Genomic DNA, 25,979 nt, shown 5'->3' on the forward strand with positions numbered 1-25,979 from the left:
TTGAGCCCTTTCCTTCCTCAGTCCCCTGTGGAGGAGAGAGGAGAAGGAAAGATCTCGTTCTTAGCTGACCCCAGGGAGTGTGGCCTCCCTCCACGCCATGACTCTCGCTACCAGGGCCTGGTGGTCACTATGCCACAAACTCCCAAGCAGGGGTGCAGAGGCATGGAGGGGGCAACCCTAACCATCCTCACACGGGGCCTGCCATTTTCTAGGGGAGGGTTTTGGGAAAAGCAGGTGGTACCAGCTCTCTAGTCCAGGATCTGGGGGGAAAGGATGGTGCCCAAAGGCAAGTCTCCCACATTACAGGGCTCCCAGGCCAACAGCAGACACAGACACTGAAATATTTCAGGGAAAATGATGCCAAGAATTCTGAGGTCCAAGCAGTATGCCGTGACAGCACAGAGGGAGGAAGGAGAGGCTAATGTGGACCCAGGCCTTGCAAAGAAATTTAGAGGAAAGGAGCTGTTTGAAATGGGCTTGGAAGGTGAAACAGGAACCTGACAGGTAGAGGTAGGAAGAGGGAATTTCAGGATGCTGGAACTGCATAAGCAAAGCGCAGAGAATGTACCAGCATATAAACTAGACGCGGGCAGGGATGCCTGTCTGTTTTGTTCACAGTGGCGTCTCTGGCAACTGGAATGGTCCCTGGTGCATACTAAGTAACAATAAATACTTTATGGACAAATGAGTGGAGCAGAACAATTCCTGAAGACATTTTAGGTCTAAGTGAAGACCTTCGGATGAGGTGGGCTGCAAGGCCATGGTCTCTGCAAAGCCACTGCACTCTGGAATGCAGTTGTTAAGAAGGAATAGAACCTCCTTCCTGTAAGAAAGGAGACAGGAGACCAAGGCTGTGTTGAAGCAGCGTCCCTCAGAGCAATGTCAGTGCTCAGGCCACGCAGGGCAGAAGAGCTCTCACCGGGCCCTGCCTCGACTTGGCAGCCAAGACCTTTGGCAATAGGACAACCAACCCCGCAGAACCCGAGTGACCCCTGGAGAAGCTGCAAGTCAGGGCTGAGTGTTACTATGCGCCCTCCCCTACATCCACTCCAGTAGCTGTGACACCTTGGAAAGTGAATTAAAACAAAACAGAAAAACAAAAAATACAACATAGCACTCTCTCCTCTTAGCACTTGGAGGCCTTTTCACAGCAACTGAAAAGAATGAGCAATTAGAGAAGATAACAGTCCACGGTGCCAGCCTGGAACTACGGAGCCAGAGGCAACTTAAGAGGCCCCATCACAACGTGCCCTATCTTCCCAGTGAGGATGAGGGCACCCGGAGAAGGGAGGGGACTTACCTGAGATCAGACAGCAAGTAACGGTTGAGCCTGGGCTGAACCAAGGGCCCTGTGAGTCACAGGCCAAATTTGGAAAACCATGCCATGTGCTTCCAAGTCTAGACTCAGGGTCCAATCCCAATCCCACCACTGACTAGCTGTGCAACCTGGAGCTGATATCTGCCATCTCTGAGCCTCGGCTTCCTGTGTAAAAAGGGACCCTAAAAGGCACTGCTCATGGTTACTGTGAGTCTCAGCCCCATGCAGCAGGGGCTGGGTACATTAAACCTACCCCCACCAGCATCCTCACCTCTGCTTTGCTAGCTTCCCTTGATGGAACATCCATCCTCCATGCCTCCAAAGCTGAAACTAGCCAATGAGTGTACAGGGAGAAAGATTCATCAACACTTAGGAAAAAAAGAAGGAAAAATCAGTTTACCTCCTGTTCCACCCAACAAAGGCCTTGGCATGGAAAACGGGGCCAAGGCCAGGGATTGTGCCTGAGACGCAGAAATACAAAATGGAAAGAAGCTTGGGAGGCCAGGGGCTCCTGCTGCCAGCTGGGGGTGGGAGGGGAGAGAATGCTACTCCCTGGGCCATTCAGTCTCTAGACCTGGCACTCCCTGAGACTCAAGACAGAGGCTCAGGCCCACCCTCCACTCAGCCTTGGTTTCTCACTGTACATCCAGAGGGATGGTGCATTAAAAACCACACTCATGCTTGTTTCTGGGCCACTGACCATGACTTGTGGGCAGCTGAGCAAGGCAGCGCCCAGCCTCTGCTCTCTGCCCAAGCCAGGGAGTAGCCAGAGCCTGAGCTTCCCAGCCAAAGCACAGAAGAAGCAAAACTCCTGCCTGTCCTATTCCATGTACTAAGGGTAGAGCAGGCCAGGCTGAGCCTCAAGAGCAAACAGAAAAGAGCCACCCTGGGGTGCTCTATAAACAGGAGACTAGCAGCCGTTGGGGCCTCAAAGGCCAACCCAAGCAGTTTTTATCCTATTTGGAATCGAAAGCTACCAGAGGCAGAACATCAGTCTTTCATATTTAGTGAAGAGAAGTCAATATTTGCAAAAGCATAATCAATAAATACAATCTACCCCACATGAATCAGATAAAGTCAGGTTTATAGTGTTTTTTTTAAGAGATGGGGTCTCACTGTGTTACTCAGGCTGGAGTGAAGTAGTGCAACCATGGCTTACTGCAGCCTCGAACTCCTGGGCTCAAGTGATCGTCCTACATCAGCCTCCCCAGTAGCTGGGACTACAGGCATGTGGCACCTCACCCAGTTAATTTTTTTTTTTTTTCCAGAAATACGCAGTCTCACTATGTTGCCCAGGCTGGTCTTGAAATCCTGGCCTCCAGTGATCCTCCTGCCTTAGTCTCCCAAAGTGCTGGGATTACAGGTGTGAGCCACTGCGCCCAACAATAGTCCGGTTTTTAGGGGAAAAGGGAAACAGCAATAAAGTCTCCATACCCTCAAACACCAAAGGCCAGGGTGGCCTGCAGGGCCTCAGCTCTGGGAAGTACGGTGCTACTGCACAGGTGGACGGCCTTACCTGTGGGTCTGAGAAGGCTCCACTGATGTCCCTGTCACAGGAGGAGAAATGGGTCCCTAGGCTCACAGAAGGGTGTCGAGGACCAGGACACACGTGCCAGCATCCTGCAGGGAGAAGCACAATGGGAGAGGAGGTGAGACACTTGGACTCTTATCACTCCACACCAATCCAACTGGGAGACCCACAATGCCGATGGACCAAGAGGATTGAACAGGGGACATCTGACTAAAGGTGTCTCCATTTTACAAAGGGACCCAGCCCAGGACCATTCAGGAAGCAAGTGTCTAACTCAGAATTGGTGACAGATACACCCCAACATTACCCAGCACCCCTTCTACTTAGGAAAACTGCTCAGGGAGCGGAAACTGAGACCATCAGCACACACGATAAGCCATCTTATTTCCGAAGCCCCTTGGAGCTCTGTCTCAAACCTTGATTTTCACTTATGAACCCCACTGGGATTGGAGGACTTCAGATCGCAGAGAGGAGGCTGGAAAATGAGGTAATGCAGGAAGAAGAGTGGGAGACACAGTCCGAGAGGATGGCGTCCTGATGCCGGGACAGGGGCATGGTCACGTTGTGGGGTGATGCTCATGGCTTCCAGCCTTCCAGCAAGCCCCTCCAGCTGGGCAGTGTGATCTGACTACCCAGAGACCAGAGACAAGCATTCAAAACAAAATGAAAAAGGTGGAGAAATGGATTTCCAAAGAGTCGCAGGTCCAACAGCCTCAGAGATGACAAAGTCTTCACAGGTACCACTGAAGCCACTACCCAACCCAGGGCTCCTGCAGGGACCACAGACAAGCCGGGTAGCCCACCTCGCAGCTCAACACACATTCTTATTTGCCTGACACACATACAAGCCTCCTGACCCTGGGCCCAGAGAGCAGGTAGCAGCCTACAGGGCTCTCCAATGACCATGACAGAGAGGCCGCTTGTCTGCTGGCTATCGAATCTGGGAGTGTTTCAGGAACTGATGCCCAATTCCAGGGCAACCCTGCTTTAAGAGCTGAGGACAGGCATGGTGGGGGTCTCCTCAGACACCAGTCCATGCCCGCTAGGGGCAAGCACAGCCCTAACAAAGGGAAATGGAATGGTGGCTGGGGATGGCAAAGTCATCAACTGCCAAGTGAACGGCCAGACAGAGGAGGGAGAGTGGAATTGGGGAGGTGTGAAGATAGCTAGCAATACACAGCAGTGGGAGGTGTGGCTGCAGGGAGCGGGTGGCTCTTCCAACCCCGCTACCGCCACCGCGTCCTGCATGCCCACCCCCGTGCAGCTCCTCTGTGGGACTGAGGCTCCATCGCTGTCCTGCCCCAGCCCCTTGTCTCCATGGCTGCATATACACACCCACATACACACTCAACCCCCAGAACAAACAAAACAGCCCAGGCACCCACAGCAGAGTGGATGCAGGTCCCAGCCCTCCCAGTGACCATGAGCAAGCTGGCCTTCCAGCCTTGCCTCTACATGCCACCGTAGGCCACAGTTAAGTCCAGCAACTCTCAAGTCTCCCCATGTTCGACGTGAGGAAAGCTGTTGAGAGGGTTGACGGTTTGCCATGGTAACGCACCCATCAACGGCAAGCCAGATTTGGTAGGCCAGCCCCGCTCCAGCCCACCACAATGCTTCTCGGCGGGTGAGAAGGGCAGTGGTGACTCACACCCCGCAGAATTAGATCCACAGGGGCTATGAGAGAAAAGCACTCTCAGAATGCAAAGAGAGGCACTGCAGGGAATTATGCTTCTGACTAAAAGTATTAAAAGCGAAAAAAGTGAGTGCAGGGTCAGGCTAAGGAGCCAACCCAGTAGGCAGCTACTTGGGGAACAGATCTCTAGGGACAGGGGGCTCAAAACATCCCTGGAAAGAAATTAAAATGTGCTGCTGGCTAACTCAGTTTTCCTCCAGTGACCCCTCACATAAATGGTAAACAGTGAATCTGTCCACTGCCCTAAGGGGACATGGAAAGTCACAACAAAACACAAATCCTTGCTGGGGTTTGTTGCATGTAATGTACGCTCCATACACATGCAGTCACAGTCCTGGAGGGGAGCAGGGCATCCAAGACCAAATAATACATCGTGTTGCTGTTTTCCAGGAACATGTCATTTCATTCCTTTAAATTTTAAATCCAAATACTCAATATACTTTTTTTTTTTTTTTTTTTTTTTTTGAGACGGAGTCTTGCTCTGTCACCCGGGCTGGAGTGCGGTGGCGCTATCTCGGCTCACTGCAAGCTCCGCCTCCAGGGTTCATGCCATTCTCCTGCCTCAGCCTCCTGAGTAGCTGGGATTACGGCGACTGCCACCATGCCCGGCTAATTTTTTTGTATTTTTAGTAGAGACGAGGTTTCACCATGTTAGCCAGGATGGTCTTGATCTCCTGACCTCGTGATCCGCCTGCCTCAGCCTCCCAAAGTGCAGGGATTACAGGCGTGAGCCACTGCACCCAGCCTAAATCTTCAATATACTGCTTGAATGATTTGGAAAACTGCAGGGGAAAGAAAAACAAAACAAAAAGATACCTTAGGGGACAAGAACAACAGAAGTCAGAATTGCTTTCCTAAAAAATTTTCAGATCCCCGACTCTGTTTCAGTCCATGAAAGTGAATTAGCAAGTGAATCTGTTTCTCTATACGATTCCTATTAATAGAATATCAGTCTCTCCTCATCCCCACTAAATAAATGTCAAACAAACACTTAAAGAATACCAGTTTGATGGGGTGCCAGCTACTAGCCTGCCCAGACGTCCACACGTCTCAGGCTGGCCCTTGTGGAAAGTGTAAGTTCCAAATGAGTGGGTAGTGCTGCCGAAGTTAAACACTGCTGTCTCCAGCCTCCGTTGACATGGCGACTGTGAGGCAGGTGGCTAAGTAATGGGTAGAGAGAGACCCATACGTATGGTAGGTGGAACCACGGCAAACTGTACAGAGTGCTGACAATAGACCATGGCCTTTGACTCCATCTGGAGGCATGGTTCCTAATTTTTTTCAATTTAGATATAATTCACACACCATAAAACCCGCCCTTTTAGCCAGGTGCCATGGCTCATGCTTGTAATCCCAGTACTTAGAGAGGCCAAGGCAGGAGGATCATTTGAGCTCAGGAGTTCAAGACAAGCCTGGGCAACATAGTGAGACCCCCCCGATCTTTACAAAAATTCATAAATTAGCTGGGTGTAGTGGCACATGCCTGTAATCCCAGCTACTCAGGAGGCTGAGTTGGGAGGATAACTTGAGTCTGGGAGATCAAGGCCGCAGTGAACTGTGATCACACCACTGCACTCCAGCCTGAGTGACACAGCAAGACCATCTATAAACCCAACAAAACCCCACCCTTTCAAAGTATATAGGTCAATGGTTATTAGTCTACTTACAATGTTGTACAACCATCACCACTATCTGATACCAGAACATTTTCATCACCCCAAAAAGAAAACTTGTACACATAAGCAGTCACTTCCCATCCTCCCCTCCTCCCTGCCCCTGGCAACCACTAATCTTTCTGCCTCTGTGGGTTTGCCTATTCTAGATACTTCACATAAATGGAATCATACAATACATATCCTTTTGTGTCTGACATCCTTCACTTAGCATAATGTTTCTGAGGTTCACCAATGTTATAGCATGTGTCGGTATTTCATTTCTTTTTATGATGGAGTAATATTCCATTATATACACTACACCTTGTTTATCCATTCATCCATCGATGGACATCTGCGTTGGTTCCACTTTTTGGCTATTGTGAATAAATGCTACTGTGAACATTGCTGTACAAATTTTTGTGTGAACATTTATTTTCAATTCTTTTGGGTATACACCTAGTTATTCCTAATTTTTTAATAAGATAACATCACTTAATTTAAGACAAGTAATGCATTTGTATTTTGAAAACCTTCAAAACTCAAAAGGATAAAATGGTTAGAGGGTGACAGTAAGTTTCTCTCTTGTCCCTATTCCTCAGCACCCAGTTCCCTGCCCAAAGGCAAATTCCAGTTTCTGGCGAATCCTCCCAGAGACCGCCTATACATATACACCCTGCTTTATTTTAAAGACAGCTTGCATGGGAGGAACTTGGCAACTAGATCAGGCCGGAATCAGGCTGGAATCAGCCCAGTAACGCCAGGAAATGAGCACAGTCCAAGTGCCATTTCTCCCCTTTGTCCCAGTGTGCCCCTTGGAAAGCCATGTAGCCTAGAAGAGGCCACGGAACTGGGTGGCAAGAGGAGTCCTGGAGGTAGATGGGTTCTGAAATGTGGTCCTCCATTTCCCAGCTATGAGGCCTCACTCAAGCAAGCTGCTTAACCTCTCTGGGACTTGGTTTCCCTATCTAAAAAAGAGAGTGGATACTGGTACCTAATTCACAGAATGGCTGAAGAGTCGATGAGCTAAAGAAAGCAAGTGCTTAGCACCATGCCTGGCACACAGTAAGTGCTCAGTGTTTTGCTGCTGCTGTGATTACTACTGCTGCTTCACCTCACTGAGCTGATCTTCAGCTTCCTCCTCAGGAAAATGAAGAAAGGCACCTCCCAGGCACAGTTATGGTGTAGACCCGAGATCCCTGCATGAGGGCCAGGCGTGCTACAGCCTCTGAGCAGTGGGGACTCAGGGAAAGTCAGGTGGCTGAGATGTGTCTCCAGCTCCCCACGTGCTGCTCCAGACCCTTCTGAGGCTGGGTCTCCATCCTCTCATCCACACACCTCCCTGTATTCTCCCAAGAACAGCTCTGAACCCTCCACCATTACCCACCCTCCCACAGGCCGAGAGGAGGAGCTGGCATCATGGACCCCACGCCTTGGGCAGGCTGGCTGGCTGGATTTCTTATTTCATGACCCTACTCCCCCTCCCTTCCATCTTCTTCAACAAACACTCTACTCTGGAGCTGAGCTTCTCTTTCAGAAGCCCAGATTATTGGAGGCAGCAGGGAAACCCTCAGAGACGTTCAAAGTGGAGAGACCTCCAGTGAAGGCGGAAGCAGTTGCAGGGCCATTAAAAGACTGTTAGGAGCGATTTTTCTCTCTGCTGGCAAGTGGCAAAAGCAGAGCCCAAAGAACAAAACCCAGACCTGGGGAAGCAGAGCAGGGGAAGAGAAACTGAGCAAGCCTTCCTGAACCGTGCAGAAGTTGATGGAGGGAAAAAACCCAATACGCGCGTGCGCGCACGCGCACACACACACACACACACACACACACACATAACAAAAAGGAGAAATTCTTAGCCTGCAGCAGTTGGTAGCATTATGTAAAATCCCAAGCCCACAAAAATATCATTTGGATGATAAAAAGTTAAATTTAGCTAAGTACAGAGTGACTAATACTATGAGGGAGAGGCAGCACCCCCAGTTGCCTGGAGCTGATACAGCTGGCTTTTAGAAACTTTTGACAAGTAACCAGGGCCTTGTGCAGCACAGAATAACAGATTATGTAATAGGAGGCACCACCATCAGCAATACAAAACACAGCACAAGCGTGCAGCCTTCTCCAAGGGAGGGAACAGTTGGGTTCTGGCTTGAGTGGCTCCAGTAGGACCTTGCTTGGGCCATGGGAACCTGGATATTCCAGAGGCATCCAGGAGCACAGCCAGGCTTTGGAAGGGTTTGTGTGAATGGGTCTGCAAAGATCTTTTCCCAGGGTGGTTGCCGTGGACTGTTACTTTGGTGGCCTTCAATGAGCCATGCCCTCGTGGAGTCCCCTCCCTTTTAATCTAGTCTGGCCTTGTGGCCTGTTTTAGCCAACAGTATGGGATGGAAGTAACACTGTGCCAGGTTTGTATCTCTAAGCTTAGGGAGGCCTGGCTAAGAATTGAAAGCAGGATGCAAACAGGTATTTGTGCACCAATGTTCACAGCAGCAATGTTCACAATAGCCAAAAGGTGGGCACAACCCAGGCATCCACAAACAGATGAACAGATAAACAAAATGTAGTCTATCTACACGATGGAATATTAGCCTTAAAAAAGACAGACAGTCTGGCCAGGAGTGGTGGTTCACATGTGTAGTCCCAGTGCTTCGGGAGGCCAAGGTAAGAGGATCACTTGAGGCCAGGAGTCCAAGACCAGCCTGGGCAACATAGAGAAACCCCATCTCTACAAAAAATACAAAAATTAGCCAGGAGCAGTGGCACATTCCTGCATCTCAGCTACTCAGGAGGCCAAAGCAGGGAATTGCTTGAGCCCAGGAGGTTGAGGCTGCAGTGAGCCATGATTATGTCACTGCACTCCAGCCTGGTGACAGGGCAAGACTTTGTTTCAAAAAAAAAAAAAAAGAAGGGAGGAGAGGAGTGAGGAGAATGAAGTGGTGGTGGCAGCCTGGATGCTTCTGCATTTGAACTCTAGGGAAGCTGAAGCCAGGCAAGAAGCCAACCACTTGTACCTTGCCCAAGGGGTGATGAGGAGGGGAACGGATGTCCCAGCCAGCAGCCCTGGCAGATACAGCCAAGCACCAGTACCATCTCACCAGCCACAGGAGTGCAGCCAGCCACCTTGTCAATGTGTCCCCCACCCCAAGTAGTCAAGTTGTTCCAGCTGACACCAGTGGCACAGGGATGAGCTAACTTTACCACTGGGACCTGCCCAAATTGCCACATTGTGAGCAAATAAATAAAATGGCACTTTGCATCACTATGTTTGGACGTACTCTGTTAAGCAGCAATAGGTATTGATGGTGGCCAAGCTCTCTAGCGGGTTTGCAGGAATTTCTACTTCTATCATAAGACTCATGAAGACCTTTTGTATCCTCACATATGAGAGTTGCTGAGAGACATTAGTGCTTAAATGAGTCTTAGGAAGAGAGTAGTCTTCCACTCCCAATATCCCAATGGAGTGAATGCTGAAATGAAGCCGGTGCTGAGTTTCAAACAGCTGTCGTGAGGCTGGGGAATTTCTCCAGTGATCCTATGGAGTAAGCAGGCCATCAGATGATCAATTCAAGCTGTCACTTAATTACACCACTCTCTATCTATCCGTGCAGAGCAGGGGTTTGCACATTGTGGACAGAGATATGGATGGGATTCCCTGAGTGCAGTGAAGTGATCATTGGCATGGGATTGAGACCAGAGTTCTGGCTGCTGACTCTGGGTAAGTCAGCTCTGCTCACTGGGCCTGTTTCCCCATCTGTAGAGTGAGGAGGCTGGCCTTGATGACCTCTGAAAGAGCTCTCAGTTCAGATCCAACATTCTACAATCCTATGATTTGGACAGAAGGGAATACTGACCTGTAATCCAAAGCCTTGCATCAAGTCCAATGACTTGCATCTAGGTTTGCAAGGCAGACAGATGTGCTCACTGGGCTCCTCAGATGTGTGCCCCTGGAGTCCTGCTCTGCTCTCTGTGTCCTTCATGGATTTGTTCATTCATTGTTCAATATCTCACTATGGCAGACTCTGGCATGGTCCAATTTCCTCTTCCTAAATCATGTTTAGCCCCCTGGACTCTAGGTGAGGCTACGGGACTACTTATATGAGTAGGGGAGGTCCACCACTACAAAGCCTGGCCCCCAGAATGCCCCACACAATCTCCTATGCTCCCTCTTTCTCTGCTTACCAGCCAGCTGAATGCACAGATTCACTGGAGAACTCCAGGGGAGCCCCAGGGAATGGGAGAGCCACAGTGTGAAAGGATCCTGGGTCCCCAATTTACCACATGGAGGCCACTCGCAGAGCATGCAATTCAACTAAGACAAGAGTGGGGATAAGCCTTTATTGTGATAAGCCACTGAGACTAGAGAATTGTCTAGCAGTTAGTATTACTTAACTAATACATTCACCAAATTGATACTAATTGTCAGATATGCAGGAGATACATAGGAGAATTAGGCTGAGGTCTAATCTTAGCCTTCTTAGAACTACCAGTCTAGGTGACAGTTCAGGGAGATTGGATACAGACCAGTTCTGTACTCTGCGATCATGATGGGAACCTGTTCAAGCTCTATCCATACTGCCTGCTTCCAAAAACCTTACAACATAGGCTCACCACATTTTCCCACCAAACATGAGATAAGCAAAGAAAGAAAGCAACCAAACAGGAGGGAGAAAATCTCTATCAAGGCTCCAAATTGAGAACAATCTAAAAGCAAATGAGTAAAAATCTTAGCTGTGTGCTTCCTGGTAGGCAAAGCAAAGAGGGAAATATGCTGGGTCACAAAGCTCTTCCCAATAGTGGAAAACATTAGTTCATGATGAGAAACAGACATTGTGCTTGGGAAGAGCTCTGAGGGGAATGTCCACGGGGCCAGTGTGTGAGGGAATTTGTGCCTGGGAGGAGGCAGCAAGAGGAAACCAAGCTAGCCTGGAAAGCAGTCAGCCTCCAGGGTGTAGGGACAGCTTTGCAGCCCCGCCTGCGGCCTGACTGGCTCTTAATGGAGAGCTCCTCAGAGTAATTCTTCATCCTCGTTAATGTCAATACGGCAGCACCATGATAATGATGGAAAATATTTACATACCATACCACTGATGGGTTGTTTAGACCATCTGGCTACTGGATGCAGTAAGTATTGTCGAACACATGGCCCTTCCGCAAATGCTGTGCCTTAGTGCTGATGGAGGCCAGGCTGCAGGGATGTGAAACAGTGTCACTCGGCTGTGTCCGTGTGGCCTGTGTCCACTGTCAGCTTTAGTCATCTGCAGGTCAGGGGCAGAGTTCTCCAGCTCCCACTCCCAGATCTATCTGGGCTCAGCATTGATGACAATAGTCTAACTATTCCCTTTATCAAGGGCCTCTTCAGGACTCAAGTGATCCAACAAGACTTAACGCAGCAAGACAGCTCTGATTCTGCGGCCACCTGGGGGATTTCTCCAATGATCTCCTGGGACTGCTGAGAATTCTCAGAGGAAAATTCAGCACAGTTCATTTGTGTTTGAAGCAGCTTCTGCCTAAGCTTTGTCATGCTCGGGAGGTAGGGACAAGGATTAGGTAGCACAACTAAAGGCTGTGCTCTATCTAGAAGCATAGAGGATGGTGATCTTTTTTTTTTTTTTTTTTTTTGAGACAGAGTCTTGCTCTGTCACCCAGGCTGGAGTGCAGTGGCACGATCTTGGCTCACTGCAAGCTCCGCCTCCCAGGTTCACGACATTCTCCTGCCTCAGCCTCCCAAGTAGCTGGGACTACAGGCACCCGCCACCATGCCTGGCTAATTTTTTGTATTTTTAGTAGAGACGGGGTTTCACCGTGTTAGCCAGGATGGTCTTGATCTCCTGACCTCGTGATCCGCCCGCCTCGGCCTCCCAAAGGGCTGGGATTACAGGCGTGAGCCACTGCGCCCGGCCGAGGATGTGATCTTAACCACACCTAAACGAGAATTTCTTCGTTCCATCCGTGTGGCTCCATGAGTACTAATAGCAGGCTGAATACAGAGGTTTTTTTTCTGGGTCAATGCTAAATATTTCTTCTTTTTCTTTTCTTCTTTTTTTTTTGAGTTTGGGGTGTTGGGTGGCTTGTTTTATTATTATTTTCTTAATTTTAGTAAGCGAGAAAAAGTTCTGTTGGGAGCCCGTTCAAAAGTAGCAATTTTCTTAATGGGAAGCATACGCTTGCCACCCACGTGAGGAGGCTGTGTCAGCTCAGCAACCATACTGCCCTGTGAATATGGTGAAGTCATGTTACCTACTTGACAACCAGTGAGTCAAAGGGAAACTCATCACAGGTGCCTGTATGGCCTGCCGGGGTTTTGCTGCATAGCTGACAAGGGCTTTCTGAGGGCACACCTGCAGCAAAGGCCTGGCTTTGGTTTTGTCAAATATGAACCCGCAGATTTAAGGTCACCTTATAACTAACACCCTCTAAGATTTAAAATGCCCCAACCAGAGCATTCAGGACCTGAGTTCACGGACTGGGTTCAAGAGCCAGTTTTGACTCCAACTGGCTGTGAGCTTGGACGGCCCCTCACCTCCTGGAATCTGTGTTTTGGCTGTGAAAGGAGAGGTAAGACGACAGGGGTCTAAGCAGCATTCTGGTCTAATAGTCACAGGTTGGCTGGGAGGCACTGGCCCAGGGCAGCAGCCTCCTTGTGGTCAAGAGTGCCACAGGAGTTCCTTGGTCTTCTACAGGACTAGTGCCTCTCTCTCTGCAAGTAGAGTGATGACCACAGACCTCTCATATGGAGATTGGATCATGGAAGAGTCAGAGCCCTCAGCCAGATGTGGCATAAAGCTAATTCACCGTCAGTCACACCCTGGCCAGTGAGAGTGAGCTCACATCCACATCCTCTAAAGGCACTGAGATTTAGTGGCATATGTTTCGTGAGAGTAATTACAGTCTGGGATGATGACCTTTGCTGGTACAACACCTAGCACCTTAGTGAGGCAGGATGGCTGTGCAGAGGCCACGCAATACCTCTGCAAAGCTCCTCCCTGCTGGTCAGACACCACAGCCCCAGCAGGGACAACCTCTCTGAGCACCTACTCTGAGCCACCATGTCATTCTAAACAAACATCCGCTCTGCTCACCTGCTCTTTTTGCAAAAGTTATCTGAGCCCCTGGGGAAAATGGAAAAGCATAACGAAGACCACACCCAGATCACTGGGTGCTTCACTTGAACCAGCCTCCAAAACATCCGGCAGCAGGCCAGAGACACACTTTTTGTTTAAACACAGAGAAATGAGACAGCCCCAGGTCTCCCAAGTTAGAGAATAGAATCTTCTCAGAACACACAGCTGCTGCAGGCCCAGCCCAGGCTCCTTCTCTGGGGAGCCGACTCTGGCTCCAGCCCTCAGAGGCCTCTCTGCTGACTCCCAAACCCCAGTGAGCAGGTCAGCGCCAGGCCTGGCCAAGCTCTCACCAGTTCAAGGAGAAATGAGAACATGGCTAATGGGCCAAGCTGTTCAAAGAGCTCCAGTTTGGCGGGGTATGGTGGCACACACCTGCGATCCCAACACTTTACGAGGCTGAGATAGAAGGATCTCTTGAACCCAGGAGTTTGAGGCTGCAGTAGGACATGATCATGCCCTCCAGCCTGGGCAACAGAACAAGACTGTGTGTCAAAACAAACAAACAAAAATCAAAAAGCTCCACTTAGTTTCTTTATTCTTAGATCTTTCCTACTTCTTAGTGTTCCTTTTGTTCATGAGACGATAGCTACAGTGAATTATACCTTTTTTTGTGTTTGTGGTTAAATACGCATAACATAACAATTACCATAATAACTTTTTTCTTTTCTTTTTTTTTTTTTTGAGACAGGGTCTCACTCTGTCATCCAGGCTGGAGTGCAGGGGCATGATTACAGCTCATTGCAACCTTGAATTCCTGGCTCAAACAAACCTCCTGCCTCAGCCTCCTGAGTAGGTGGGACTACAGGCACGCACCACTACATCTGACTTTAACATATTTTTTTTTTAGTAGAGGAAAGGTCTATGTTGTCCAGGGTGGTCTCTAACTCCTGGCCTTAAGCAATCCTCCCGCCTCTGCCTCTTGAGTCCCTGAGATTACAGGCTTGGACTACCATGCCCAGCCCATGTCAACCTTTTGTTTGTTTGTTTTTGAAACAGGGTTTCGCTCTGTCACCCAGGCTGGAGTATAGTGGCGTGATCTTGGCTCACTGCAACCTCTGCCTCCCAGGCTCAAGTGATCCTCCCACCTCAGCCTCACAAGTATTATAGTTGGGATTACAGGCGCACACCACCATGCCCAGCTAACACGTCAACCATTTTTAAGTGTACAGTTCAATGGTCTGAAGGACATTCACAATGTTGCACAATCATCACTGCCATCTACCTCCAGAACTTCATTTTCCCAAACTGAACTCTGTACCTATCAAATACTAACTCTCCATTCCTCCTGCCCCCAGCTCCCTGGGGAACCTCTTTAGAAATGATGTTAATTGGCCTGGTGCGGTGGCTCATGCCTGTAATCCCAGCACTTTAGGAGGCTAAGGCGGGCAGATCGTCTGAGGTCGGGAGTTCGAAACCTGCCTGGCCAACATGGTGAAACCCCGTCTCTACTAAAAATACAAAAATTAGCCGGGCGTGGTGACACACGCCTGTAGTCCCACCTACTTGGGAGGCTGAGGCAGGAGAATCGCTTGAACCTGGGAGGCGGAGGTTGCAGTGAGCCAAGATGGTGTCATTGCACTCCAACCTGGGCGACAGAGCAAGGCTCCGCCTCCAAAAAAAAGAAGAAATGACGTCAACTTACAGATCTGGGAAATCCAAGTCGCAAGCCTGTTGATAGGCCTCCTGGTCACATCTGAGCTCCCCCAAAAACATAACCTCCCTGAAGGTTAGCTTCTGGTGTTTCTTAGATACTCAGTGGTAAACAAGTTGACAGAGAAGGGGCAAGGTGCTGCTGCCCCCACCCTTTACCAGGAACATACCTTCCAGACCACAACCTGACTACAAGAATCCAAAAACCCAAGAGCCCCTCAGTCATGTGCAAGTTGGCAGCTAATGGGAATGAACAGTCTTAACTGGCCGTGCCAGGAACTACCCTACAGCCTGCCCTTTGCGGTAGAAAAGGCTCTCACACAGAAGGAGTTTTCTCCAGATTTTTATTTTACTTAAAAGCTCTTCGTTGCCTGGGGTTTTGAGGTTGAAAACCACTGCCTCGCACTCACACATTGTAAGTGGGAGTGTAAATTGGTACTACCTTTATGGAGAGCAATTTAGCAATTGCTAACAAAAATAAAAGAAAAACACTCCTTGACCCAGCAATTCTACTTCTGGAAATTTATTCTACAGACATGAGAGTATATTTGCATGAAAACCTACTTATTGAGATGCCTGCTACAGCACTGTTTGCTTCCCATCTTCTGCTATTACAATCTAAAACCCCATCAACAGGGACCTGGTTTAACACATGATGGTCCACCCATGAGCAGAATACTAAGCCCACCATTACAAGAACTGAGCAACTCTACATGAGCCAACAGAAAACTATCTGCAGGATTTATGTATTGTGAAGTCAAAAAAGCAGATGCACAACAATAGGCAGCCATTTGTGTTTAGCTTTGTTTTTAAGTAATATAGGCTAGGCAAGGTTGATCACACCTATAATCCCAACACTCTAGGAGGCCGAGGTGAGAGGACTGCTTGAAGCCAGGAGTTTGAGACCAGCCTAGGCAACATAGCAAGACTCCATGTCTACAAAAATAAAAAAATTAGCCAGGTGCAGTGGCACATGCCTGTAGTCCCAGCTACTCTTGAGCCCAGGAGTTCGAGGCTGCAGTGAGCTATGATCACACTACTGCTCTCTAGCCTGGGTAACAGAGTAAACCCTCTCTCTTTCTCAAAAAAAAAAAAAAAAAATTAAATTAAATTAAATTAAATTTTTAGGCCGGGAGCATTGGCTCATGCCTATAATCCCAGCACTTTGGGAGGCTGAGACAGGTGGATCACTTGAGGCCAGGAGTTGGAGATCAGTCTAGCCAACATGGCAAAACCCCAGCTCTACTAAAAAATACAAAAATTAGCCAGGTGTGGGGGTACATTCCTGTAATCGCAGCTACTTGGGAGGCTGAGGCACAAGAATCGCCTGAACTCAGGAGGCAGAGGTTGTAGTGAGTGGAGATCGCACCACCACACTCTACCCTGGGCAACAGAGCAAGATTCTGCCTCAAAAAAAAAAAATGAAATTTAAAATTTAAAAAGTGGCGGGGCACGGTGGCTCACACCTGTAATCCCACCACTTTGGGAGGCCGAGGCGGGAGGATCATGATGTTAGGAGATCGAGACCATCCTAGCTAACACGGTGAAACCCCATCTCTACTAAAAATACAAAAAAATTAGCCTGGTGTGGTGGCGGATGCCTGTAACCCCAGCTACTCGGGAGGCTGAGGCAGGAGAATCGCTTGGACCCAGGAGGTGGAGGTTGCAGTGAGCCCGAGATTGTGCCACTGCAGTCCAGCCTGGGTGACAGAGTGAGACTCCGTCTCAAAAAATAAAATGAAAATACAAAATATTAGCCAGGCATGGTGTTGTGCACCTGTAATTCCAGCTACTTGGGAGACTGAGGGAGAATCGCTTGAACCCAGGAGATGGAAGCTGCAGTGAGCCAAGATCGCACCACTGCACTCCAACCTGGGCAACGGAGCGAAACTCCATCTCAAAAAAAAAAATTTAAAAAGTAATATACATTAATATATACAGAGAATCTCTCTGAAAGAGGACACGCACACAAAACTAGCAACCATCGCTGTCTCTGGGAAGGAAAACTAAGATATTGAAGACAGGCGTGGCAAGAAGTCTCTTTTATTATTATTATTATACTTTAAGTTCTAGGGTACATGTGCACAACGTGCAGGTTTGTTACATACGTATACATGTGCCATGTTGGTGTGCTGCACCCATTAACTCGTCATTTACATTAGGTATATCTCCTATGCTATCCCTCCCCCCTCCCCGCACCTGGCAAGAAGTCTTATGTTTGCCTGTAGCTGCTTTTCACTTTGGTACCAAGTATAATGCATTACTTACTTACCCAAATAATATTTAAAATATATATGATCTTTACATTTTATTACTGAACTGTAATCTATGAGTTTGTAAGTTCCATAAGGAATGTATCTAATTTATCTTTAGAATCTTGCTAATGTCTGGTGCACTGTCATGCATAGCCTTTCCAATGTTTTGTTAAAAAAATTTTTTTTTTTTCAGACAGAGTCTCGCTCTGTAGTCCAGGTGGAGTGCAGCAGTGAGATCACAGCTCACTGCAGCCTCGATATCTTGGGCTCCCTTGATCCTCCTGCCTCAGCCTCCCAAGTAGGTGGGATTACAGGCATGTGTCACCATGCCCAGCTAATTTTTGTATTTTTTTTGTAGAGATGAGGTCTTGCCATGTTGCCCAGGTTGGTCTCAAACTCCTGGGCTCAAGCAATCTGCCCACCTCAACCTCCCAAATGTTAAATGTTTTTTAGTAAGTGAAAGAATGAATGAGTAAATGATTCTAAAGCACTCAAAAAACAATGTTCTTTGAATCCTAGAAGATTGTGAGTCTTGAATTGTTAGAGAAGGAAGAAGTTAGGTAGAAGCAAAAACAAATCAATAATTGATATCTGGATACAAAAAGCAGACTCAGTCATATCAAAGGATGATGTACACCACTGACGGTTCATTTAAGTTGATGCTACAGATTTAACAGGAGTTTTTAAAATTTCAATTCTAATAACTATTTTATGTTTTAAAATGCCAATATTTAATATTTTTTTTGGAATAGCAGAATGCAAAGAAAATGTATGGTACAGGCCGGGCACTGTGGCTCACGCCTGTAATCCCAGCACTGTGGGAGGACGAGGGGGGCAGATCACGAGGTCAGGAGTTTGAGACCAGCCTGACCAACAAGGTGAAACCCCGTCTCTATTAAAAATACAAAAATTAGCTGGGCGTGGTGGCAGGTGCCTGTAATCCCAGCTACTCAGGAGGCTTAGGCAGGAGAATCGCTTGAACCTGGCAGGCAGAGGTTGCAGTGAGCCAAGATCGTGCCACTGCACTCTAGCCTGGGTGACAGAGCGAGACTCCATCTCAAAAAAAAAAAAAAAAAAAGAAAGAAAGAGAAAAAGAAAATGTATGGCCCGAACAATTTTAAAATCCATTATTTAAAACCACATTAGTGGTGGCTCACGCCTATAATCCCCGCACTTTGGGAGGCCAAGGCAGGCGGCTCATCAGGTCAGGAGTTCGAGACCAGCCTGACCAACATAGTGAAACCCTGTCTCTACTAAAAATACGAAAAAATTAGCCGGGCGTGGTGGTGCGCGCCTGTAATCCCAGCTCTCAGGAGGCTGAGGCAGGAGAATTGCTTGAACCCCAGAGGCCGAGGTGGCAGTGAGCCGAGATTGCACCACTGTACTCCAGCCTGGGTGACAGAGCAAGACTCTGTCTCAAAAAAAAAAAAATTAGGGTCTACCTCTTTTTTTTTTTTTTTTTGAGACGGAGTCTCGCACTGTCGCCCAGGCTGGAGAGCAGTGGCGTGATCTCGGCTCACTGCAATCTCCACCTCTCAGGTTCAAGCCATTCTCCTGCCTCAGCCTCCTGAGTAGCTGGGACTACAGGTGCCCGCCACCATGCCCAGCTAATTTTTTGTATTTTTAGTAGAGACAGGGTTTCACCGTGTTAGCCAAGATGGTCTCGATCTTCTGACCTTGTGATCCACCTGCCTCGGCCTCCCAAAGTGCTGGGATTACAGGCTTGAGCCACCATGCCCGGCCTAGGCTCTACCTTTTAATCCTGTGACCCTCATATCCCTAAAGAATCAGAAAGAAGATCTAAAAACCAAGCAGACCCTTCAGTGAGTTGAATATAACTGCTAAGGGTTCTGCAGGGATTGATGCACATCCTTGGGTAAGCTTGGGAACTCTTGCCCTATTAACCTGTCACTCTTGCCCTACTACTCTCCACAATCCAGTCTGGCAAGCAGGCTGACTACAACTCCCACCATATAGAAGAGGGCCAACTTGCAGATCAGACCACCAAGCTTCAGACGAAAAGCTGTCACAAAGCTGGAGGGCTTTAGTCCTAGGAGAACTGCACACTGACCCCTCTGGTGGTCATGCAAACCACTATGGTTAAAATAAGGCAGAAAATTAAAAGTAGCAAAACCACACTGAGTGAGTAGAGAAAAGAAAAAGAACTAGGGAGGAGGGAGAATGACTTAGGAAGTATGGCCAGCATGATGGGTTCAGCCTGTGGGACAGCTGGCAGACACACATCCATCCGCCCCTTCCGTGGCCTCCGAGAACAGCCTGGTTCATGACATTGGAACTTCAGTTTCATCGTGGTAGCCCCAGTCAGCTGAATGACTCAGCAATCCCTCAAAAACTGAATTATCTCTAGGGTTCTCCGTTGATTGAAAGAGAGGCAAGAATTGCCTTTGAGAAAGATCAGGATAATGACTGGGAAAATGTGATGAAGCTTGCATGAATGACGGCAGTGATGAAGCAGTGTCTGTTTTCTGGTTTCCAGCAGGAGCAAAAGATTTACTTCCAACAACCAGGCTCTGTTCACTGGGGTCTCGTCCAAACATTGCCCTCAGCACGGTGGTCTAGGGGATGCCAGGGCAAGGGACCACAAAGCTACAGGGAATTTCTGAGAGCCCTGCCCTTGGAGAATGCACGAGTGGTTCATCCCTCCTCAAGTTGCATCCATCATCCAGGATGAGTTGAGCTTGAAATAATGGACTTCCAGGCTCTGTGACAATGACTTAATGGTGCACAAATGTGTTCAAAACATTCTGGAAGAGTCCTCAGAATAACCCCACTGAGAGATGCTGAACACCCTGCATCACACCACTTACACCGCTGCCCTCCATTTCCTAGGAGTCCAGGTCGCAGAGGACCCAGGAGGCGCTGGCAGCTGCCTGAACTGTCTGGGTGTTACTCTTGTTTCTAACCAGAAAATAAGGTCACTGGCGTGTTGATGCCCAAGCAAACAGGTGTTAGAGGTGCTCCTTCCCATCAAATTCAACAATGGTTTCCACTGACGCATAGAAAAACAATAGTGTTTGCCTACTTATCTTGCAACAGGCTGCCATACTGTCTTATTCTAATTAATTTTGAGTTTGTCTACTTTGAAAACCTAAGACAACAGCTGTATCCACTCAAAACATTCATTTTGCAACCTCCTGAGAGTTATGCCCTGCCTCTTTTTCCTTTTTTTTTTTTTTTTTGAGGCGGAGTCTTGCTCTGTCGCCCAGGCTGGAGTGCAGTGGCGCAATCTCGGCTCACGGCAACCTCTGCCTCCCGGGTTCACGCCATTCTCCTGCCTCAGCCTCCCAAGTAGCTAGGACTACAGGCGCCTGCCACCAGGCCTGGCTAATTTTTTGTATTTTTAGTAGGGACGGGGTTTCACCGTGTTAGCCAGGATGATATCAATCTCCTGACCTCGTGATCCGCCCGCCTCGGCCTCCCAAACTGCTGGGATTACAGGCATGAGCCACCGCGCCCGGCCTGCTTCTTTATCCTAGCCTGTTGCATTGGCTTGAATCTAGAATAACGATCAGTACTAATGAGAGAGAAGGCATGCTTGTCTTGCAACAGACATTAAAAGGAATGTGTCTTAGAGCAGCAGTGCTTCCTAGATGTTATTTGGCCCTGGAATGCTTTTTTGATGCAATACCCAGGAGCATTCTGTGTTCCTCAAACATACTTTGGAAAATGCTACTAGAGCATTTGACTATTAAGGATAAAGTGTCTGAGTGCGGTTGCTCATGCCTATAATCCTACCACTTTGGGAGGCCGAGGGAGATCACTTAAGCTCAGGCATTCAAGACCAGCCTGGTAAACATGGCGAAACCCCATCTCTACAAAAAAAAAAAAAAATAGCTGGCTCACACCTGTAGTCCCACCAGCTACTTAGGAAGCTGAGGTGGGAGAATCACTTGAGCACAGGAGGTGGAGGTTGCAGTGAGCTAAATCACGCCACTGCACTCCAGCCTGGGTGACAGAGCAAGACCCTGTCTCAAGTAAAAAAAAAAAAAAAAAAAAAAAAAGGTGGTGGGGGCGGGCGCGGTGGCTCATGCCTATAATCCCAGCACTTTGGGAGCCCGAGGCGGGCAAATCACAAAGTCAGCAGATCGAGACCATCTTGGCTAACATGGTGAAACCCCGCCTCTAATAAAAATACAAAAAATTAGCTGGGCATGGCGGCACACGTCTGTAATCCCAGCTACTCGGGAGACTGAGGCAGGAGAATCATTTGAACCCAGAGACGGAGGTTGCAGTGAGCAAAGATCGCACCACTGTACCCCAGCCTGGGCAACAGAGCGAGACTCGATATAAAAAAAAAAAAAAAAAAAAAAAGTTAAAGTAGCTACTGATGGGAGATACTCTTTATCATGTTGAAATATTTGCCTATCCCTCAGTCTCTACGTTTTTAAGATTAATGAGGCTGGGGCCAGTGGGCTCACGCCTGTAATCTCAGCACTTGGGAGGCCAAGATGGGCGTATCACCTGAGGTCAGGAGTTCAAGATTAGTCTGGCCAACATGGCGAAATCTCGTCTTTACTAAAAATACAAAAATTAGCCAGGTGTGGTGGTGGGCACCTGTAATTCCAGCTACTCGGGAGGCTGAGGCAGGAGAATTGCTTGAACCCGGGAGGCAGAGATTGCAGTGAGCCAAGATCACTGCCATTGCACTCCAGCCTGGGCAACAAAAGCGAAACTCAATCTCAAAAACAGGAATAATAAGGCTAGGCATGGTGGCGCACACTTGTAGTCCCAGCTACTCGGCAGGCTGAGGGAGGGGAATCCCTTAAGCCCAGGAGTTCAAGGCCAGCGTGGGCAATATGGGAGTCCTGTCTCTTAAAAAATTAAATGGATAGGCCGGGCGCGGTGGCTCACGCCTATAATCCCACCACTTTGGGAGGCCGAGGCGGGCGGATCACGAGGTCAGGAGATCAAGACCATCCTGGCTAACATGGTGAAACCCCGTCTCTACTAAAAATACAAAAAACATTAGCTGGGCATGGTGGCGGGCGCCTGTAGTCCCAACTACTCAGGAGGCTGAGGCAGAAGAATGGCGTGAACCCGGGAGGCGGAGCTTGCCGTGAGCCGAGATTGTGCCATGGCACTCCAGCCTGGGCAACACAGAGACTCCGTCTCAAGAAAAAAAAAAAAATTAAACGGATAGTGAACTTTATCAAATGCTTTTCTGGCAATAACTGAAAGCATAGTAGTTGTTTTATTTGTATTTTTTTCTCTTTTTTCTTTTAGTAGATTTCCTAATATTTAACTTATGTTTCTGAGGCTGGCCCACAACCCAGCATAATGAGTCCTGTGCTGGGTACTTGTACTGGGGGAACACAGAGACACAGAAAAATGCATAGAGTTCTTGCCTACAGAGGAAAGAGAGCGGAGAGGAACACGGGGAAAACAACACACACACATGAACACGCACACTCCTGCATACCATCTGAATGGCAGGCTAGTACTCGTGAATTTTGTTTTTCGTTTGTTTTTTTTGAGATGAGGTCTTGCTCTGTTGCCCAAGCTGGAGTGCAGTGGTACGATCACAGCTCACTGCAGCCACAAACTCCTGGGCTCAAGTGATCCTCCCGCCTTGACCTCCCAAAGTGCTGGGACTACAGGTACACACCACCATACCCAGCTAATTTTTTAAATTTTCTGCAGAGATGGGGTCTCGATAAGTCGCCCAGGCCAATAGTACTTGTGAATTAATGTGTCACACACATGGCACAGTGAGGACCCCAGGGAACCACATATGAATCATGCTAATCCCAGAGGGCTTCCAGGAGATGGCACAGAGCATTTGGGGACAGGCTGGAAATGAGGGCCTATGGATTTCAGTCCTGCCTTGTGTGGGACGGAAGGGCACACTTTCCTGGCCCACAATTATCTCAGCAGTAAAACAGTAGAGATAATTATAGATGGAAAAGACCTTTGGAAACACCCAGCTCTGCCTCCTTCATTTGCAAACAGAAGCTAAGGTTGGGGGCAGGGTCATTTGCCCAAGGCCACCGAGCCATCCCTGTGTCCTTCTTGGCTCCAAGGGGAAGGGGAAGAAAAACAAAAGAAAGCTTTGATTGGCCCGGCGTGGTGGCTCACGCCTGTAATCCCAGCACTTTGGGAGGCCGAGGCGGGCGGATCACGAGGTCAGGAGATCAAGACCATCCTGGCTAACATGGCGAAACCCCGTCTCTACTAAAAATACAAAAAAGTAGCCGGGCGTGGTGGCAGGCGCCTGTAGTCCCAGTTACTCGAGAGGCTGAGGCAGAAGAATGGCGTGAACCCAGGAGGCGGAGCTTGCAATGAGGCGAGATCGCGCCACTGCACTCCAGCCTGGGTGACAGAGCAAGACTCCATCTCAAAAAAAAAAAAAAGAGCTTTGAGATGCTGGGCAGAAAGGAAGGTGAGAACAGCTTTCCCTGTAATAAATGTAATTGCTTCTACCTGAAAAACTGGCTGAGTCAGGAGGTGGCCAGGGTGCTAAGCTTAGGGTGTAGAGGCCAGAAATAGGAGAGGCTTGGACAGGAAAAGTGGATGATCCTGGTGCTGTCCCCCACCCCACCCTCACATGACTAGGGCACCAGAGACATCCCCACCTTCTATTCTACATCAATACACCTGAGCAGACATGTGAGGATGACTTTCACATTCATTCATGCGTTCAACAAATATGGAGATTATATGGGTTGAAGAATGTCCTCCCAAAACTCATATCCTTGTCAGAAACTCAGAATGTGACTTTACTTGGAAACAGGGTCACTGCAGATGTCATTAGTTAAGGTGAGGTTACACTGGAGTAGAGTGAGCCCTAAATCCAATGACTGGTGTCCTTACAAGAGAAAAGTCACAGAGGCAGATAGACACAGAGGGAGACAACCATGTGACAACTTAGGCAGAGGTTGGAATTACATGTCTTCAAGTCAAGGAATGCCAAGAATGGCCTGCAACCACCAGAAGCTAGGAGGGAGGCTGGGAACAGATACTCTTTGCGGTCTCTAGAAGCAACCAAACTGCCGAAACCCAAAATTTGGATGTGTGGCTTCCAGTACTGTTAGAGAATACATTTTCATTGTTTTAAGCCATCCAGTTGTGGTGCGTTGTTATGGCAGCCCTAGGGAATTAACACAAAGATATGGTAGTGCACAAGCCCCTGCACGCTTGCCCTAGGAGCAGAGGCTCCAGGAGGCAGAGGGAGAGTCTGGTTCCATCTGGAATCTCGCAAGGACATCACCCTTACTCTTGCCCCAATCAGAGAGCCTCACCCTGCCAGCCAGCCACACCTTCCACTGCCCTCCCAGAGCAGCTCCTAGCCTGTGTCTGTACAAGGTCCTGATGGAAGAAGCAGCCCCCAGCCGACTGTGACTGCTTACTGGAAGGGATCATCACATAGGCCAGACACAAGGATGAATCCAAGTGCATGTCAAGCTCTGGGAGGTGCCAGGAACTGTGCTGGGCCCTTTCACATACATTCTCCTTTAAACCTCAGGACCAACCAGAGGCAGGAAGGAAAGAGAAGCTCTGAGAAAGCATGTGACATGCTCAGGGTCCCACAGCATGTCCGTGGCAGAACCCTGCTCCACATTCAGGCTGTCTGCATGAGGCCTGTTGGGTTCTCGGCACACCCAGTGCGCGATTCCCCCAGGGCTGAAGCACCTGCCCCTCGACAGAGCTGTCTCCTACTCGCTCTGCAGCTGTTGATGCCAGGGACCGCAGACAGTTGGCATCTGCTCTTTGAAAAGGTATTTATCTTTCCACTCACTGAGAGCAAGCGAGAGCCATATAAGGACATGCCCAACGTCAGGTGCACAAGCGTTCCAGAGACAGATGTCATTCATACGCAGTGACCAGACATGGCCGTTAACTGCCAGGAACACCCACCTCCACTCCCCCAAGAGCATGGCGGGTACACTGCTGAGCAAGGAGCTCTCAGCTGGGCCACAGGTGTGGGGTCGCCTCTCCCAGTGTCTGGGACAGCCAGGGCTCCATAAACACAGGGCAAGGTGTGGTCCAGCCCCGAGAGCCACTGGAGGTTCTCAGCAGTATTCATGAACAGCCCCTACAAGCCTGAAATTTTTGTTTGTTGTCATTCTTTTGTTCTTTTCTTTCTTTCCCTTTTTTTTTTTTTTTTTTTTTTTACCATTTTGACAATTTATAAGTGTAAAATTTAGTGGCATCAAGGACATCCACAATGTTGTACAACCACCACCACTATCCATTTCCAGAGCATTTTCATTATCCCAACCAGAAGCTTTGTACCCACTAAACACTCATTCCCCATCTCCCCTCCCCAACCCCTGATAACCACTATTCTACCTTCTGTATCTGTGTATTTGCCTATTCTAGGTACCTCATATAAGTAGAATCATACAATATTGTCCTTTTGTGTCTGACTTCTTTCATTTAAAATGTTTTCAAGGTTCATCCATGGTTCATTCAATACTTGGCAAATATTATTTGGCCATAAAGAGGAATGGAATACTGACACATATTGTTTGATGGAACCAAACAGTATGGCATATGAACAGACCACATTCTGTTTATCCACTCATCAACTGCTGGACACTTGAGTTGTTTCCACCTTTTGGCCGCTGAGAACAGCACTACTATGAACATTAAGCTACAAGTATCTGTTCAAGTCCCTGCTTTCAAGTCTCTTGGGTATAGACCTAGAACTAGGTGTGGAACTACTGTGTCATATGGGAATTTTGTGTTTACCCAGTTGAGGAACCACCAAATTGTCTTCCACAGCAGCTGCAACCATTTGA

At 48.5% G+C, this 25,979-nt stretch overlaps 1 protein-coding gene across 21 annotated transcripts in view; it reads right to left on the reverse strand.

Annotated features, from left to right (window-relative positions):
- The window catches only part of PITPNM2 (phosphatidylinositol transfer protein membrane associated 2), a 167,983-nt gene that overhangs the window by 123,953 nt on the left and 18,051 nt on the right, over positions 1-25,979 (reverse strand). For all 21 annotated transcript variants that reach the window (XR_008492736.2, XR_008492735.2, XM_063647165.1 and 18 more), the window contains one exon: positions 2,835-2,938. The gene's annotated coding sequence lies outside the window, so the exon portion shown is untranslated. The remainder of the gene's footprint in view (positions 1-2,834; positions 2,939-25,979) is intronic.

Source organism: Pongo pygmaeus, chromosome 10, assembly GCF_028885625.2.
Source record: "Pongo pygmaeus isolate AG05252 chromosome 10, NHGRI_mPonPyg2-v2.0_pri, whole genome shotgun sequence".
Taxonomy (NCBI): domain Eukaryota; kingdom Metazoa; phylum Chordata; class Mammalia; order Primates; family Hominidae; genus Pongo; species Pongo pygmaeus.